Below are 19,063 nucleotides of genomic sequence, written 5' to 3'. Positions count from 1 at the left end.
TGAAGCTACTCTTTTGGGACATTCAATGCCGTAAAACCGGGTTTCTATGACGCTTGGAGAGTGACGGTAAAGGCAAAGTAGGCAATTAACCCATAACTAGCAGCATCATTGCGCTGAATTGCATACGGGCATGGTCAGTGATCTGCCAAAGCTAGGCGCTTAGTATTCGCATCCTTCCATAACTTGGTTTAAGTCAACCGGAGCAACCCCCTAATCTGAAAGAAACTGGAAAGTTTGACTAGACATAAAGGTACACCAGACCTCTGATGTTAAAGGTCACAGGTCAAGCTGGTGTCACTGTTACTTTATCACAAAGAGTGAAGTTTCCTGGTTGTGAGAATTAACCCCTGACACTACTTGGCAAAGATTTAATCAAATTGAGTTACTACTGTATAGCAAACATTAATCACAAAAACTTTTGGATTACTGTCTCAGAAATATATGAATCGAAAATAATAATTGAGAAACTTGTGTTTAACAGAATTTTAACCCAGTCACAAATTTAGAAAGAAGGCACTGTAACCATTAAGTCACAACACTGCAATTGACATTTAACACAAGCTTGCTTATAGTAATTAAATTTTGTTGAGTACTATAAATATTAAGTATTACTACAAAAGATTTAAGTATCGAAAATTTAATTAAGAAACCAAATCTGTTAGTTACAGGATTTGAACCCAGAGTCACAAATTTAGAAAGAGGGCACTGTCACCATTCAGTCACGGTACCGTTACCATTCAGTCACACCACCACAAATGACTTTTAACACAAGTCAAAAGATCAGCACTATCCAGTGAATAATCCGTCATGATATAGCAGAAATGAAGTGTAATTCATTAAATGGATTAAACCTAATTAAGCTAATTAATATCAATTAGGAATGACCTTTAATTCTAATATGTCCACTACACGCACATTAGAGTGTACTTCCTGGAGGTTTATTGCACAACTATTACGCCAATTTTTCAATACAGAAGTGATTACACCAGTGGAACTCAAGGTTATCGTGAATGAAAACAAGAAGTAGGACAAACGTTACGTGCATATCTAAATTAATGAAGAAGCTCTTGCTTCAAGTGAATGTTACTTCATCGAAGGCTCACACAACGAGGATACATAATCAAAATTTATTGGCTAAAGATTTTGACCCAGTCCCACTTTGTGTTTTTGCCTTTCAATATGCTCTCTCTGCTGGTTGGTTAAAAATGCATATTGCTTCGAGCGTTTGCATATCTAAACGAAACATTGACCATAGTTATTTCAATTCAGTCAATATAACCGTATATGTTTGGTATGGGCTGCATATGCAAAATCCTATTTACCCAATACATTGCATTAGATCTACTTACATTATTATAGTTCTGTGGCACAATAATACGCCATCATTTTGATATAAATCCATTACTAAATTAAGATGGAATAAGAACTTTTTTTTTAAATGGACATGGAAAAAAAATATAAATAAAAAATTATATACTGTAATATAAGTCTCAACTTAAACGACATGCAGTATATGCATATATGTTCATATAAAAAAAAAAAATTTTATCCCATGCAATTATTTTTGTAAAAACAACTGCATGTGCTAAATAATTTTCTTCATTTTGTTTTGATTATTATTTTTACCAACTCCTTTTAAAGATGTATATTCCCTTGAAAATACAAATACAAAAACATTAAAAGAATAATTTTGAAATTAACATGCATTTTGCATTAACATACAAATTAACTTGAGCATAAAAATTACTACCCAGATTTTTAAACTGGATAATTATAATAATAATAGAACACTTCTAGTGACTGGAAGTGTTTCTATGATTTTTCGTTGTAAAATTATGGGTAAACATTTTTTAAATACACTAATTTCTTTGTTCAAGTTGATAATTTTTGTGTAACTTCAAAATGGCAAGTTAATTTCAAAAATGACTTTTATGATTTTTTTGGTATTTTTCATAGGACAATACATCTTTAAACAATAAGCACAACTAAATAATAATAATAACAACAATTAAATAGTCATAATTGATAAAGATGTACTGTATATTTCTGTACACCTTAACAACTTTTAATTGATATTTAAAACTGTTGTAGCACCACAAAAAAAAAACTTTGAAAGTATGTCTAAAGTTAACAATGTATGTTGTTATGCTTTTTTGATATATCTTTTTAAAAACAGGAACAAAAACAGAATTGAAACATGACGAATTGAAAAGTGATTGGAAATTGTTTCTTAGTGTCAATGTCAAATCTGCCAACATTTGATAAAAACACATTGACAATTACGACAAGACTGAAAAGGAAACCGTTTTTCTAACTGAGCTCACCGAATATATCAAAGACAGACAGACGACTATCTGACATAAAAAACCGTATTGTTCAAAATATTTAACACTTTCCGCAGCTTTTCACTTTGATTTGTCGACTTTCATAAAACGTTTATAAAACCTAAGACGGATGATGGCCAGTTGTGCTGACACTAATGACAGTGACGCATTCAGTGGAGGCCAAGCAGGCCACAAGCCCCTAGGATATCAACTGTCCCCCTGGCATTTCGTATTTCAAGGTTATCGTGCGTCTTGTTGAAATTGTTGACCATGATGGTACGAGAGTGAACGTGAAGAAAACAGACAAGATAACGCCATTTGTAATCTTTCTACACTGTATTTGATTTGATATGAAATACAATTCTCCCATATCAAAACACTATTAGCTAGAAGAAAAACAGATATCAGAAATACTAGAAGTTGATTTTGATGGTACATGGGGAGTTATACTGTATACTTGTAGTATTACTTTTAGTAATTTTGTTAGACACAATGTACTCTCACTATTCAGAAAGCATTGACTATTATAGGGAAGAAACAAATAGATCAAAAATAACAGATTCAATTATTGTTTGTAAGGAATAAGAAATCTGTCGGTATTTAAACTGGGAGAAAAGCCTGTTTTTCTGTCTACGTTAGACAATCTGTAAAACAATTTGCAATGTTCATTGTTACACCTAAAAATTACCGATTTCCCAGGGGTTGCTTTTTATATTGTTGCTAAAGTCACATAAAAACAAGAGTATAAACATACATATACTGTACATGCATTTGTGGGACAATACATTTTTGAAGGATAATGCATGTGAATGGCCCTGTCCTGAATGGTCAGTTGTTAGATTGATTGACACTCCTGATGTATTATGCCATCAAGTCCAGCTAGCACTGAGAATGGTCCCTGGGGAGCCCACTTGCATACCAAATAAAGAGTGGGAGGAGGGGGTGCTTGCATGCCAACCAACCAAGGGGGCAACAGGCACTTGTGCTACGACATGAAACACTTAGTGCTACGTATTTTACTGAAAATTATTGTTATTATTAATTACACAAAATTGCACTGTGCTCTAAACACAGGAAAGGGCCATTCAATCATGCTATAAAGGCGCAATATTTGTACTGGTTCCCAGATGGTGAACAGTTTTCCGTCCAATCGCGATCTTTGCTGTGGCTATGTACCAACTGTAGGCTTAGCACGGGGCTTAACACGCAGTCTACAGTAGCTAAAATCCCCACTAAAATCGTGTGGGAAATTGTGACACTTTGACATAGGACGGGCCAGGGACTTTGACTACCAATTTCACACCGGTTATTTCCCACACTTGTGCTACCAAGCCCCCACAAATATACCCCATAAATGTGAGCCCCACTGGGCATAGTCAGATTTATCAGTGATGGTCAGCCTACCATCAGTCATCGGCATGAGTTAACTTTTACTAGACAGACACAGAATGATGCTCCATATGAAGTCTCATTTTAAATATAATAGTGTTTCTAGTTGTACTGAATATTCTAATATTTTTTAATGAACCATTTGTCTAGAGCATAATCCTAAGCTCTCTCTAAACACAAATTTTTCTTTGACAAAAAACTGATGTATGCCCATATATAGTCACGATGTGCCTATATATGGTCACGATATGATGTCATCATGACCATATTTAGGCATGTCACATGTTTTTGTCAAATAAAACTTGATAGTTTAAACAGGGCTTTAAAAATGGTATTTAACATCTACAGTGTATACAGACCTACTTCTGACTCACAAATTGGCCTTTAATTACATAGCCATACAGTCTTGAATGCAACTGATTGTAGAGTACAGTGTACTCTTATATAGAACCTATATTCTCAGTTTTTTGAGAAAATTGCATTTAAGTAAGATTAAAGCTAATATTTATCTGCCTAAGAATAATTTAATCAGCAGAAGTGAGAAAAAAACAAACACAATCAAATAACTCACTGATATTAAATGTCACAATTTAAATAACTGCAAGTATTTTTTCTTCTTAGCATCAATAAGATCATTTATAGTGTCAAACTTTACAGTTCTGGGGACTAACTTTAAGAGATGTACTTCATTCACTTGGAGATTTATTGAGATGCTTTCAAACATGCCATCTCATTACTAAAAACGAGAATAAATCAGAATTCTTAGACATTTCCAGGCAAAAATTTATTACAATACAGAAGTTTCATAATGCAATTATTAGATGTCACTCTTAGAATTATCAGCACTCTATTGAAGAACATGAGTATAGGATACAAGGAAATATATCATTTTCATATCATAAAACTTTCAAATTATTGCTAGCATATTTGTTTTACATATATACTATATTCTGGAATTGTGTTTCAGGAAGGGCTGAGGATGTGTTCCATAGGTAGGAGTTTGGTCCAGCGACCGGGGGTAAATAATGTAAAGTACACAGAGGCAGTTTATTGTAATATGCAATTACATAAATGTTCCTTTATATTATTAATCATTTTTACGGGTAACATCTATATTTTGACGACATAGCCAAGACAAATATTGCTTTTTAAAAAAATTTTATCCAGAATTTTTGCAATTTTTAAATGTCATTTTGATGGTCTTTTAACTACCCATGGTATGTTAATGAACTGGGTAAATTTACTATAGTTATAATAGTATTTTTACACAGTATACAAAAATAGTGTTGGGAACAAAAATTGTTAGCCAGCCAAGGACTGATCAGATTCAAATTCTGAAATATGCTAAAATTAAAAAAAAACATACTTAGATCCTACTAGACCAAAATATAGCTCAACAAATAAAGATCAACAAAATATGCCCAGTCAATCTTTAACAAATTATGCCTACAGGTCTAGTCTAGGGCAACAATACTTATTTATAGTTCATATTTTATTCATCTTCAATTTCTTTGCCAGATGATTCCTACAGTTCTATTTACTCAAAACTTCAACAATTTCTTGCATTTTGATATGTAAATATTTTAGCAGACAAGAAGAATGCTATTTGTACCTGCTACATTTTCCATATATAAATGACCTACCTGCTACATTTTCCATATATAAATGACCTTCCATTTGAAAATTTGAATGTCTCAATTGCAATTTTATATACAATAAATATTTTTCTTAAGTATATATAATGTAGAAAAATAAATGTACCACCAACTTTGTAAAAATATAATTTTTGTTGCATTAAATTCATAGTTAGGCTACATAAACCAAGGTTGTTATATATGCTGGTACAGTACTATAGTATTCCTCACTTAATTTGTTTTCATAATGTCTAATTTCAACAAAATATCCCTGATCATATTTTGATCGCCTCATTCAATTTCACACATCATACCAACATTTATTAACTCTAAACTATCAATCATAATTTCATAGTTCAGATCATGAACATAATGATTTCATGTTAAACAGAAAACCTCAATAAATCTATCAATCAATCAATCAATCAACCAACTGATAGCTGAACCCAAGATCTTTGGAAAGTGTCCAACGGAGCAGGTCAGCTTAATCAGATAAACTAGTGGTCCCCACTACATGTGCACGAAGGAAACTTTTTTTTTTGGACATTTGGTGTCTGGGCATTTTAACCTGCAAGCTAGAGCTCCACTCAACAGCACTGCAGAATATCAACATAGGACCCTAGATTGAAAGGTCAACATCTTAACCACCAAGCTAAGGCTCCAGTCCATCAACATCGCATGATTTGAACCTAAGACCTTCAGATTGGATGGTAAGCATCTTAACCCGCAAGCTACAGCTCCACTCCATCAACATCACAGGATTTGAACCCATGAGACTAGGATTGGAAGGCAAGCATCTTAGCCACCAAGCAACAGCTCCACTCAATCAACATTACAGGATTTGAACCCAGGACACTAGGATTGGAAGGCAAGTATCTTAACCAAAAACAAAGGATCCACTCCATTAACATTGCAGGATTTGAACCCAGGACCCTGGGATTGGAAATCAAGCCTCTACATTAAAGAATGAAGGGAACTTACACTTTACTGGCGTTTGAACCACCAGAATGCCTTACATGGGGAAGTGTTTATGACATTTACAATGTATGCGAAAGGTCCCGGTTTCGAGTACCGGTGGAGGCTACGTTTTCTTTCCTCTTCTGTTACATTTCAATTATATTATTCATTGCAATATTCTGCTTGCTGATTCTGGGTTTTTCCATGCCTTTAAATTTCATTATATTTGTATAAAAAGAATCTCATTTAAAATCCAACAAGCTGAAAATAATGCACAGAAGAGGGCGTATCTTACTGGCAGTTTAGTCACGTATGTTATTAGTTAGTAGCTACATCTCTACTTTAACATAGTTGGATTGAAGCCCAGGACTCTGCGATTGGAAGGTAGACATCTAAACAACAAATTTACAGGTCCATATTGCAGGACTTGAACCCATGTCAATGGGAATGTAGAACAAGCACCTAAACCACATCACTCGATCAACAAAAGGTTAACATTTTTTGCAGGTCACAAAGAAATCTGAGAGTTCACAATCCCTACAGTGACTATGCAAGCCCCAAAATGTTCGAGTGCAGCAAAATCGTAAAGTTCTGATGCATACAAAATAGTCACATTTGTGTTAGAATTACAAAAGAATATTATGTAATACAATGACTAATTTAAAAGTAAAATGAATCACTTAAATAATTAAGTTTACATTTAAAACTACAAAGGGTATTAAGTTCTCATGGTCACCATTTCATTAATTAATCAAATTTAATCAACTAATCTCAATTTCAATATATAACACAAAATTCATTAAATCAAGATTCTGTTATCAGCATTTCTGCAGGGAAAAATCACTAATTAAAACACAATAAACAGATGAAAAAACATACCCTAAAATAAAACCGAAACCAATAAGAAAATACTTTCAGAATTTAATAGAAAATAACCTTCAAGGCCATAAATATTATTTTGATGAACTGCCCTACTTTTAAAATGAGTTCACCAATCATATCCAGTCTAAAGTCAACAAAGAATTATTTATTCACGGAAAGATATAGAGGAATAAAATAGTTTGCCAGAGCTCTGTGGATGGTGGGTATACATAAGGATTCTCAATTTAAGAATGGCGGATTTATAATTTATAAAATTATAAATCATTTTAAAATGAGTTCACCAATCATATCCAGTCTAAAGTCAACAAAGAATTATTTATTCACGGAATGATATAGAGGTATAAAATAGTTTGCCAGAGCTCTGTGGATGGTGGGTATACATAAGGATTCTCAATTTAAGAATGGCGGATTTATAATTTATAAAATTAAATAAACAATCCACTTTAAATTGTTTTAACAGTGCTGAATTTAATAACGTGAAATAATCAAGTACTGGCATGGTTAAACGATTGTTTATTACAATTATTATTATTATCACTTAGAGCGACGTTCCGCAAACTATGGTCCGCAGACCAAATTTGGGCCACGAAACATTTTTGGAGGGCCGCCATCCGGGAAAAAAAATTTTTTTTAAATAAAATAACAAAGAGACGTTTCATCATGGAGAAAATAGTTTTTAACCCTCTAGATACCGTCTTCGACTGTAGTCGAAATTGACCTCAAACAGAGAATTCCCATTTTCGACTGCAATCGAAATTTAGTGACTAAAAAATAGGTGGTTTTCAAATCGCTCTTCTGTTTTTATTTTAGCTGCAATACGTCAGAAATTTTAAACACGCATGCGTGAAGCTTTCTTATTTCGAAATCTGTGAAGAACTCATATGCGCTTATATAAAAATGTTTAGAAATATCAATTTGAAATCGTTATTAATTTCGAAAATTTTCCGAAATGACCGCACAAGATGTGTACACAGCTGATGAAGCGATTGACCTGATTTTTGATTCAGACAGCGATGAAAGTGAGTTTTTAGATGTGCGAGACTTAGACGTGCCTGATAGCGATGATGACGGTGGGGCTTCAAGCAGTTCTGACGGTGGAGATGTTCTAGATGAAGATGAGCCTAGGCCTAGAAATGTGAGGGTGGTCGTTGCTTTTGAATGGAAAGATCGTGCTTATATTTATGGATGGTTGGGTAAATAAATTATATAACTGTGTGGAATAGGAATGTTTTATATTTGTTTTTATATTTTTTTGGCTATAATTTATTTTTTTTTTGTTTTTGCTGACGATTTATATGTAGCATTTTTCTGTCATTTCTATTATATTATATATTATATTATATTATGAAAAAAAATCCTAAAAATATAAATTATACATCAAATGAAAGCTTATTCTATAAGCTTTCTTTGTTTTTAGAAACATTTTTCTGTATAATTTGCAGAAAGTTCCCAAAAATCCACCAGAACAATGTATACTCAAAAAATGCAAAAAACCTAGTTACACTGCAAAAGAATCCGGTATTCAAGGGTTTGCACTACAAAAGAATCCGGTATCCAGAGGGTTAATAAAGGCGCTTCATTGTTACAGCGAATGCTTAAAGTGCCAGATGATGCATGCTATTTAAAGTTATAAGCGGTTTTTTGTGCCTATGGTCCCTCGGGAGCTAGACACTATGTTATCGTCTAGTATTAACCCTGTAAGATCGAGTAAATACAGTATGGAGGAATGATGGGATGGGTCATGAGCTAAAGATAAAAATACATATAAGTGGTGGGGAGTGGAACCACAAATGTACGGTATTATTTATTTAATGAAATAATATTTAATTTGTATAAAAATAAATTTTATCACTAAGAGAACAGATAATGATGTCAAAATATTGTATATACATGGAGACTTCATGATCAAAAGTTCTTGTCAGGATTTGGTATGCTGGTCCCTGGCGCAGCCGGGCTGCTGGGCCACGGCTTGGTGCCTGGAATCGTAAATAGGCCGTGAAGTAAAAGGTTTGCGGAACTCAGACTTAGAGCATCTAAATGATACTTTTGTAGGTTTATCGTTAATTTAACAGTACATGAAGCAATTTTCATTTTGTATAACTCCAATATGCCACAGAAAATTTATGTACTTCGTACGTTTCCCCGAGTACCAACAAAACATTAATTTTTCCCTAACCCAAAGGTATGTACAATGCAACACAAATACAGTATTATAAGAAACAGTCCCCTCCTCTTTCTTGCGAGGCTATATCTGCCACTGTATGTGCTATACTCCCTGTAGATTAAATTGTCAATCCCCACTAAGGCATAATTTTCTAAGACTAAGAAACCAGCAATATTTAATTAAAAATAAACATGCTTATTAAATTAAAATTATTAAAACCTCATCTAAACCGGTACATACGTGGAGGGAGGTTAGGTAAAAGAAAGTGGTGTATGTTTTAAGCGTGTGTATTCGTTGTGTTGCTTGACACATTTTTACAAATTGTTTATGTTCATCCAACTTCTGCATCTATTGTGTACAAAAACACACAGATATTGATTGGTAAACATTAAAAGGTATATTACCATTACATAAAGTCTATTTCATAGTGTGGTTAATTTGGCAAAGCGCCAGGAATGTTATTTAGTCGACGGATGATGGCGCTATACCATTTTTAATTATTTGTTATTTAGGTTCAGGTTCAGAAAGATAAAGCAACTTCTAAAGGTATTATTAGTATTCTTATTTGTATCTAAAGAAACAAACTAAAGGCTCTATTATTAGGCAAAGATTGCGCTAATAATTATTACCTTGTATCCCCAGGTAAAGAGCGGTTTATTAATTCCTACATTTATTATTGTTACCCAAGAACCTGTTGAAAATGATATCATTGATATTATATACTTAACCCAGACCAGCTCTTACCAAAAAACAAATGAAAACAGCAATAGATAACACTGCTGAGTGGTTGACAGCTATTTAACATTTACTTTATATGATTAGAGGTTGCTGATATATTGCAGGTTCAAGCAAAGTCCTGTATTTGGTTTCCATTAGCAAAATTGAAAAACTACCATCAAACTCTGCCTAAAGGTATCTTTAGCTTCGTTTCAGATGTAGTTCATAGGGAAAGATGGCAGGCGATATGAGGCGATATGAACTTCAAGTGCTAAGAGTTTACAAAAGTTCCCGACAGAAATTAATAACATAATGATTATGTACATTGGTGGCAGCAGATAGATTATATTAAAGCACTATTTATACAGTTCATTAAATGTACTGTCTAAAATCTGAAATAAATATCTTAAAATGTAATTAAATTATTTAATTTCTTATTCAAATGTTTACCAAAATATTAACCAACTTCCAATCAGAAACCAATTGAGGTCTCACTGATTTCAAAACTTATTTAATTCTAACATTGATATACCGGCCAATAGGGTCTATGAAAGCATTGGCAAGATATAAATTTTCTTGACCTAATTTAGCTACTTGAAATTTTAAAAAAGCAAAAAAGACTGTCTTTTATGAATGATAGTAAACTAATACAGTTATGTTTCATCGCATCAGTGTAAACAATTATTGCAAAAAACTGTATTGTGTACAACTCGATCCAAAGCCAGCCATAAATGTAAATTTAATACTATAAATAGTGATCAATTTAAATAATATAAATACTTACAGTAATTTATTTACATTTTTATAAAATATATTTTATTGATTGGCAGTTTGAATACAGTAAATAGGGCAACAAATGGATATATAATACAGCATTTAAAGATTAAATGGACAATAAACTTAGCAAGGGTATAGAAGCAGAATAATTATAAATAGTAACACAAATATCTCATGGACTTAATTCTAAGATATAATTTCGTCATGAAATTGAGACCACCTGCAGCACAGAAATCTCCTTCAAAATTTGAAACAAAAAAAAAGCTAATTAAAAAAAATATATAATTCTTACCAATGCAAGGAAATTGGATTTTGCATAATGCTGCATTATGGATGGTACTCATATTCCCCACGTAGTTTGCTTTTCGCAGGAGGCAGCCTATAGGACTCTTAAGAGGAAGATACTTTTAAAAACTGAATTAATAATTAAAATTGAATCGTTATCATTTGAGCAATTATTGATGCATTCACGGCAGTCGCTAGCGAGTCGTGGAGATCTGGGTCGGTTCAGGAGCAGCTTTATTCTTAGCAAATTGTGACAATTGCAAGAACTAGCAGTTGATTAGTATGGTAAGCATGGACCATCTTGGCGTACTTTTTGCATAATACTCTGTTTTTAAATTTCAATGATTTTACGTGCCATAAAACAAAGCCAATTCAGACACATGCAAAAGACAAACATCAAAACATAAATGAAGCTTTATTACAAAGTCTGAGACCTCATTTACTGCATCCTTCAATCGTTATATCGTTTTTCATAGTACAAGTATTACTTTGTAGTATGATACATTTTTTAAATGTTGCTAAGTGAAGGCCAGTGATTAAGATGAATGATGATAGAGATGAGTTGATAATGATGATAAAAATCAGGCCTGGAAATAAAATGTTTCTGCATTTGAACATAAAAATTACCTTTATAAAATACTATCTGTATACAATATATAGAACTACTGATTGTATGGAGCCAAAAACTTTCCTTTTTTAAATTTGTTTTTTAATAGAGGGATTTGGCGATGGGCGTCACATGACCTAACTTGGGTGTTGGATATACAATCCACTGACACAGCGGTGTTTTACATGGAGATTGCTATCGCGGCTGTCCCTTGTTTATTGCTGTAAAGATCATCATAATTCCCAGTAAACTATACGAAAGTGATTGGAAATTATACTTAGGAATTTTGCCTTAATGTTTTGCTAATGCTGTAAAGGATACTGGCCGCAAACATTGAGATTTTTCAACAAATGTTAGGCCTAGGCCCCTGCACATCTATGGCATGGTTAGGTATGCATGATGGTCTTCGACCTGCGAACTACGCTGCGATGTTAGAGCCAGCTAATGTTTATAAAGAATCACTTCAAAGCATACAATCCAAGGAGAACATTAGGATAAGTAAATAAACACTATTTTGAACAATCGTATTGCCTTTTCTAGCCATTTACTTGTCACGTTAAAAGTGGGTGGTTGTTTTCGCAACCATAAGATTATCTTATCCTATCGCACTGTATACTCAAGTTAGGTGATGTGACCGCCTGTAAACAATCATCGCCAAATCCCTCTTTTCCTCCAGGAAAACATTGACATCGCACAGGCGCATGCCTTTTTTTTTGGCCTGATAGAAATGATACTGAAGATGATAACCAAGATGACAATGATAGAAATGAAAATGACAACTCTGTACGATGGTGATGAGTATAGAAAAATAAGGATGGGGGATAGAATAAGTGTAATAATGACAATGATAATTATGATGATAAAGTTGCAAATCTCTTTTTTAAAGACATCTTAAAAATTAAAATTTTGATTGACTTTTATATAATTTTTTTAAAATTTATTTCCATTTAATTTACTTTTCCAGATATTTTTTATATTGACTGAATATTTTTTTACTAATTTACTTTTTTTATTCATGAAAATATATTTTCAGTGTACCTTTCCTAATTGATGCAGCACATTATCTTGGTCTACAAAGCCTGTGAATTTGTACTTATTTACAATTACATAAACGTATATAAATTAAGACAACAAATATTTCAAATTAAATTAACTTTCATACTCACCGAACTAATTTCTTGATTTGATTTCTATAAATATATTTCTCTGAAACCAACCACAAATTTTCAATTTATATCAATCTCCTCAATATTGTGTCCTTGGGCAACTAACCACTTACCATCAGTCATCAGATCTGGGTCAAATTGGTTTTTTTTTTTTTTTTTTTTTTTTTTTTTTTTAAGCGCAATATCAATAACAAGTGATATAGTGTATCAAACATTGATAAGGTGTTAAATTGCTTCTGGGTCTGTTTACAAATCACTATATTCAGTAGCTACTTTCAGTGCTACAGTGAACAATCAGGAAAACTGTTAAAGAGGTCACCAAGAACATATTTCTGCCTAGCTGGAATACTCGCCAGAAGATTGGAGAGATGGTACATGTTGTGTACAATGTTTATGAACCAAGTGACCAGGCAGTGGTCGTGCCACCAGAAGTGCTGGAAAATTCTACCTCTGTTGGTAGAGGCCAAGTCCCAATCAGCTACAGTATAACTTGGCAGACAAAAAAATGTATTTTTTGGCTTTAAACCATGTTTAAAATATCTCAACAAATTTTACCAAACTTTCCCAGGTTCTCTAAGTGATAGTGGTAAAGTCACCTGGATCCACCAGGGCTTTACCTCCAGCTGGCCTCCACCCGAAATGTTAAACCTTCAAACAGCTGAAAATACAACCATTGTAACCAGGAAGAGGCAAGCATTTTTTAGATTATCTGCAATATAAATTTCTATATTAGAATTTCAGATCTAACCATTAAAAGATGATAGATATTCCTATCAAAAAATGTAGAAGATATTTTTTGGAAGTACAGTATGTTTAAAAATGTGGGCAGAGATTGAAAAATAAACAGAGTACTTCTGAATGCAAATCCAGAATAAAGTGAAATTAAATAAAGAAAATCTAGTTACTTTCAGTACTTATGTATTTATTTTTCACAGTGGTATAGTTCTTATAACATCCCAGACTGCTACTTCAAGTACACTATTATACATTTTAAGTCATTTTTTTTCTTTGGAGCAAAAAATACATAGACCTGTCTTAAGAGAAAAATAATTATAAATCAATGGAACTTTGGAATGAAAAACACTGATATGAGTAATTGTATTCACATTAAACCAGAGGTGTTAACTAGTTTAAAACAAAATGATGGCAAAGATGCATTATAATGATTAAATTGTGAAGCTTAGAATTACTGTATTGAATTAAAACAAAATGTTTTAAAAATATGTAGCTGCAATGTTTAAAGTGGTTTGACAAAAATAGATTCCTGTCATATCTAAATCCATTACTTTAATCATTACCTACAGCAAAAACAACAAGTGTCATAAATCTAAGTATATAACTTGAATTTTCTTCCCTATAATTACATTATACGAAGTGTATTAATGTTGTGATTAAAAACTCACCATGTGAAACATAGTGTTGTACAATTTTATTGGAAGATGTTTAAGTAATAACAGTGGTCATAAGCAAACACATAATGTAAAATTTTTACATGAAGACTGATATATGGATCTAATGACATACCAAATCCGAATTAAACGTCTACTGAAAAAGAGCCGTCGTAGAAACAATTGCTTTGAGTTCCATTTTCATTTCAGGTTGATTACAATCGATTTTTAAGTATTCATAAGGCGATAATGCACTTTATTAAAACAATGGAAGGCGTAACTATCACTTTATATAACATTTTACTGGTGTGTCCTTTTAATTAATAGATAATCTCCATGACAACGCTACGCTATTGGGACTATGCTTTGTACAAACAGTTCATTCACAGTATTTCGTCCGGAAATCGTTGCGTTGTTTATTAACTTTTTGTCCCACGTTGCATTGTGGGATGGATACATGACATGGATGTTTCAACTTCACGGTGCTCACACAGACGGAAATCAAATTCTCCTTGTCGCTGTAACATGCGGAGAAGGTGATTTCCCTCTGTACGTCTAGCCATGGATTCCTCTGTTCGCCTTGAATGACTGAGCCCAAGGCTGTTCGTAGCTGACATTAACATGACAATAAACAGAAAATAGCGATCTTGTTGACATTATCTGTGAAATATTTTGTAAAGACATCGTAAAGAGGTGAATGAGTAAAACTTTAGGTATTTCGTCAGACTTTCATTGAAATTTTAACTGGTCATGCAGACTTGTTATTGGAATAATTAACAGGTCCACCATGCATTTTACTAGCCATAGGCCGGCGGACCAGTGTTATTTCGAACCCTGGTAAACAATACAAAAAGGCAAAAATTGCTCTGACCTTCATGAAATAGCGTTATATAAATGGTGTAGTGTGTGTATGTATGCCTCTCACCATGGTAAGAGCTGCATAATGCCTCAAAAAAATGGCAAGGCCTGCAGAAATACTATATTTACAGTACTGCTCAAAAAGTTTTAAAAAGTAGGTATCTGCATGATTTTAATGCATAAAATTATCATACACTATATTGTGAACCCTTTAATATATTCAACCTTTACTGTTTGCACACTGTATTGTTTATCAGCCATAAATTTTCATAATCACCAGGGATCAGACAAAACTAAACAAATGTCAAGAGTGCAGTCTGGAGATCACGGCCATTGGCTAGCCGAGTCTTGATTACTGTAGCTAGCTAATAACCTACTTATTACTATAAATAACATATACCTAAATTAGGAATTAAATACTGATGGCTTATGTAGAAATCACTGTATAAAGCCAACTATAATGATCATTATCAATAACTATAAAATGAGTCATCAATATAATGTAAAATAATTTAGATGAGTCATATGTAATATCTACTAAATAAGATATGAATAATAATAATAATAATAATGATAATAATAATAATAAGAATAATAATAATAATAGTAAATTCTGCATTAAAAATATCCCAAGATGTACTGCCTGTGTTTAGAGTTAATAATGAACTTAATAAAATTAAATACAGTATTTCAATTGCTAAATTTTATTGAGAAAGTTATAACATTTCAATTCAAAATTAAAATTGGGATTATATAATTATATGGGAGTCATATATGGTAATATATAATAAATAATAAAATAAGAATAATAATACTGTAACAATAATACAGTAATAATAATAATAATAATAATAATAATAATAATACACTCTACATTATAAATCAAAAGATGTACTGCCTGTGTTTAGTTAGTAAACTAAAAAAAATTCAATACAGTATTTCAATTGCTAAATTAGAAAGTTATAACATTTCAATTAAAAATTAGAATTGGAATTATACTTCCCTCTCAATTACCAAATGCATAAATACAAAGTATATTTTTCATACACCATAGATATTAAAGAGTTTTGTATTTAAAAATGTAAGTTGTTTTGATCGGTTTTATTTAATATTGGTATTTGATCCTTTACCACTCCATGTGTTTACAGTATTTTGGGGTTTTTCCAGATTTTAATAGTATAATATTTGTTAACAGCCATAATTACTTTTAAAACCTCCAAATGACCACATTGGAATATTTAGCTAATAATTTATGATTTATAAAAATATAACATCCTGTTGAAGAACGTCCCTGGTCTAAAGCAATCATTTTCCAACTTTATATCAATGAAAACTGTCTAATTTACATGTAATTTACTGTACTTGATTCAGTGTGTTGTTATGCTCTTTATTTGTTGTGGCCGGATTTGAGACAATCTATAATTGTTTTATACAAACAGACCTATTCCACACCTGTTGCAAAGTATTTCCTAAAACTATATTTCATCTGCACTGCAAGTGGCAGTCGATGGTTCAATTAATAATTTATGTTCTCCTTGAGTGGTCCTTTGGATATCAAACCGAATATAAATTTAAGCATTTGAGAATAAAAATGACTCCTGAAAACTGATGTTTTCTGATAAATAAAACAATACAGGTAATTATGTAATTCTGTATGCAGAAACCCCAGTATATAATTGGAAATTTGAAATTGTGGTGCAAAAGATTCATGAATGCAGACTAAAAATGACAGTTCAAGGAACTAAGAACCAAGTAATTTTTTATTGTATACTAATTGGGCAAGATTGATCATTGTTTATTTTTTATTTTATTTTATTTCAACCATCTTTAAAGAGGGTAACCCTTCCAGTTTAGCCCAGTAGGTTAACTGATATTCAGGGGCCCTCTTTAATAAAATCAAAAAACAGTACAAACAACATCATTACAACATAATAATAATAACAATAACAACAATAATAATAATAATAATAATAATAACATACAATCCTCATAACAAGTCTTAAAAGTATTAAATTGACTTACATAATGAAAATTCAAAATAGAAGTTTAATTTATGCCTAATATAATATAATGTAATATAATATAGTATAATATAGAATAAAAATCAAACAATGTAATAATAAGAATAGCTCAATAAAACTGCAATAAACAACGGCTAAGAGTTTAAAATATATCGTTTTAACTTAAGTTTAAACGTATTTTCTATTTGTTGGGTAATGCTACTTGGTCAATAAAGTGCGCCCTCTCTAATGGGATTAATTTTTGTACTTCGCATCTTGCACAATGCGATCGTTCGATTAGGCCTAAGATATGTTTGTTTAAGTGTCAAAATCTCGGTCAGAATCAGTTTTTTAACAAATTTGAAATAATTCCTATGAAATATTATATTTCACAAGAGCCAATACTAGCAACGGAAAATATCATGTCGGCCATTTTTATGTGTGATAACAGAACCTTAATGGAGGTAAGGATAGGCCTAGCCTAGCAGTGTTGGATAGGCTAATGTTTTCGGCGCCTACTATATTTCTTCACACGACCTATCGCAAAATCAAACACGAAAAATTCATCCACATGTATTTTTTGTGAGGAACACAAAAAATCAAATTTCAGTCTTATTTTACATTTTTTTCATTCTTAGGAATGTCCAAATTCAGTTAAACTAGCAATTCCGTATATATTTATAAATCTTTATAACATTATACAAAAATTAGATTTTTCGTAACTGAAATTTTGCCGGGAATGGGGCTTTAATAATATGGGTTTAAGTCCTGTAACACCATGCAAGATTGATTAAATGACTAACAAAATCTCTAACCCTCTTAATGACAATAAGTACAGAATATAGAATATCAATTATTTCATGTATAATGAGCAAGAGTCTGAATAACAGCTAACTTTATGCCATTATCTATAGGTCACCCTCTACTGTATGACTATTGTGGGGTCTTTAATAAAGATGCAATATCTTGTTCATGGTCAAATAACAACTTATTATTAAAGCAAGTTATTTTTATTGTTTTGTATGGAAGTTCCTCTATCAGGATGGAGAACAAATTGCCATAGGCGTATACAAAGAGTCAAGATAGCCCTCTACAAATACGGAGTTATTAAACAAAATTTGCTGGTTCATACTCATAGGCCTAGGCCTAGTCAAATTAAACATTCGCAAGCAAATTACTAGGCCTAATGTATTAGAACAAAAAAAACAATAACACGTGCAAACATAAAATCTTTAATCTTCTAGAGTATAGGCCTAGGGAAACTTAGGAGGGATAAGTATCAAAATAAAATAGCGACAAGCGGCCTGCCACTCAAGCAGGTGGGTCTGACAGGTCCGCGTGCTACAGAAGGCCTTCAAACTTCCTTCCCTTTGATATAACATACCCTAGGCTAATAACAAACATCTATAGGCCTAGGCCTATTTTCCGAAAAGGTAGTTTTTATAGAATTACATACTTATAACAAAAATGATGACTCTTGATATTACCTCCATTCTGTAATCTTTGATTGGAAAACTAGACCCCAAAAAAACACTAGGCCTACTTAAGCCGAAATTCAGCTCCCGCGCGCTAAGAACGTCTTTAGCGCCGAAAAACGTTTCCCTACTAGAGAGGGCGCTTATGATTTTTTTTTTTTAACAGGCACTGTACGTTTATGGTGCCTCAAAAAATGGAAATACACTGTACTTCAGCCTTATTGTAGAAAGGCTAGATTATTTGTAGGTTCCTCTACGTTTATATTAATATGTTTTGAATTTATTTTCATTCTGGACACTTTCAGGATATGTTAACAATTTAGATACAGACTTTTTTCTTTACATCTGTTGCCGATTTGTTGTTTTAATTTATAGTAGAACTTTGGTATTATAAAACTAGGGAACAGTTAAATTTAACAGTTGTAATTTCACTGTTCCCT

At 32.3% G+C, this 19,063-nt stretch overlaps 1 long non-coding RNA gene across 3 annotated transcripts in view; it reads right to left on the bottom strand.

Annotated features, from left to right (window-relative positions):
* The window catches only part of LOC117123940, a 46,424-nt gene extending 27,673 nt beyond the window's left edge, over window positions 1-18,751 (bottom strand). The window contains exons 1-3 of one of the 3 annotated variants that reach the window (XR_004447906.1): window positions 18,636-18,738; window positions 12,903-12,942; window positions 11,137-11,233 (exon numbers count right to left, since the gene is read on the bottom strand). This is a non-coding gene — a long non-coding RNA (uncharacterized LOC117123940). Of the gene's footprint in view, window positions 1-11,136; window positions 11,234-12,902; window positions 12,943-18,604 lie in introns of all 3 variants that reach the window. The other 2 variants (XR_004447907.1, XR_004447905.1) reach the window with 2 other exon arrangements.
* Between the last annotated feature and the right edge of the window lie 312 nt (window positions 18,752-19,063).

The sequence above is a fragment of the Anneissia japonica genome, unplaced genomic scaffold (genome assembly GCF_011630105.1).
Source record: "Anneissia japonica isolate Jap-2015-1 unplaced genomic scaffold, ASM1163010v1 scaffold287736_len1891122_cov214, whole genome shotgun sequence".
Classification (NCBI taxonomy): domain Eukaryota; kingdom Metazoa; phylum Echinodermata; class Crinoidea; order Comatulida; family Comatulidae; genus Anneissia; species Anneissia japonica.
This window is presented reverse-complemented; position numbering and strand designations above follow the sequence as displayed.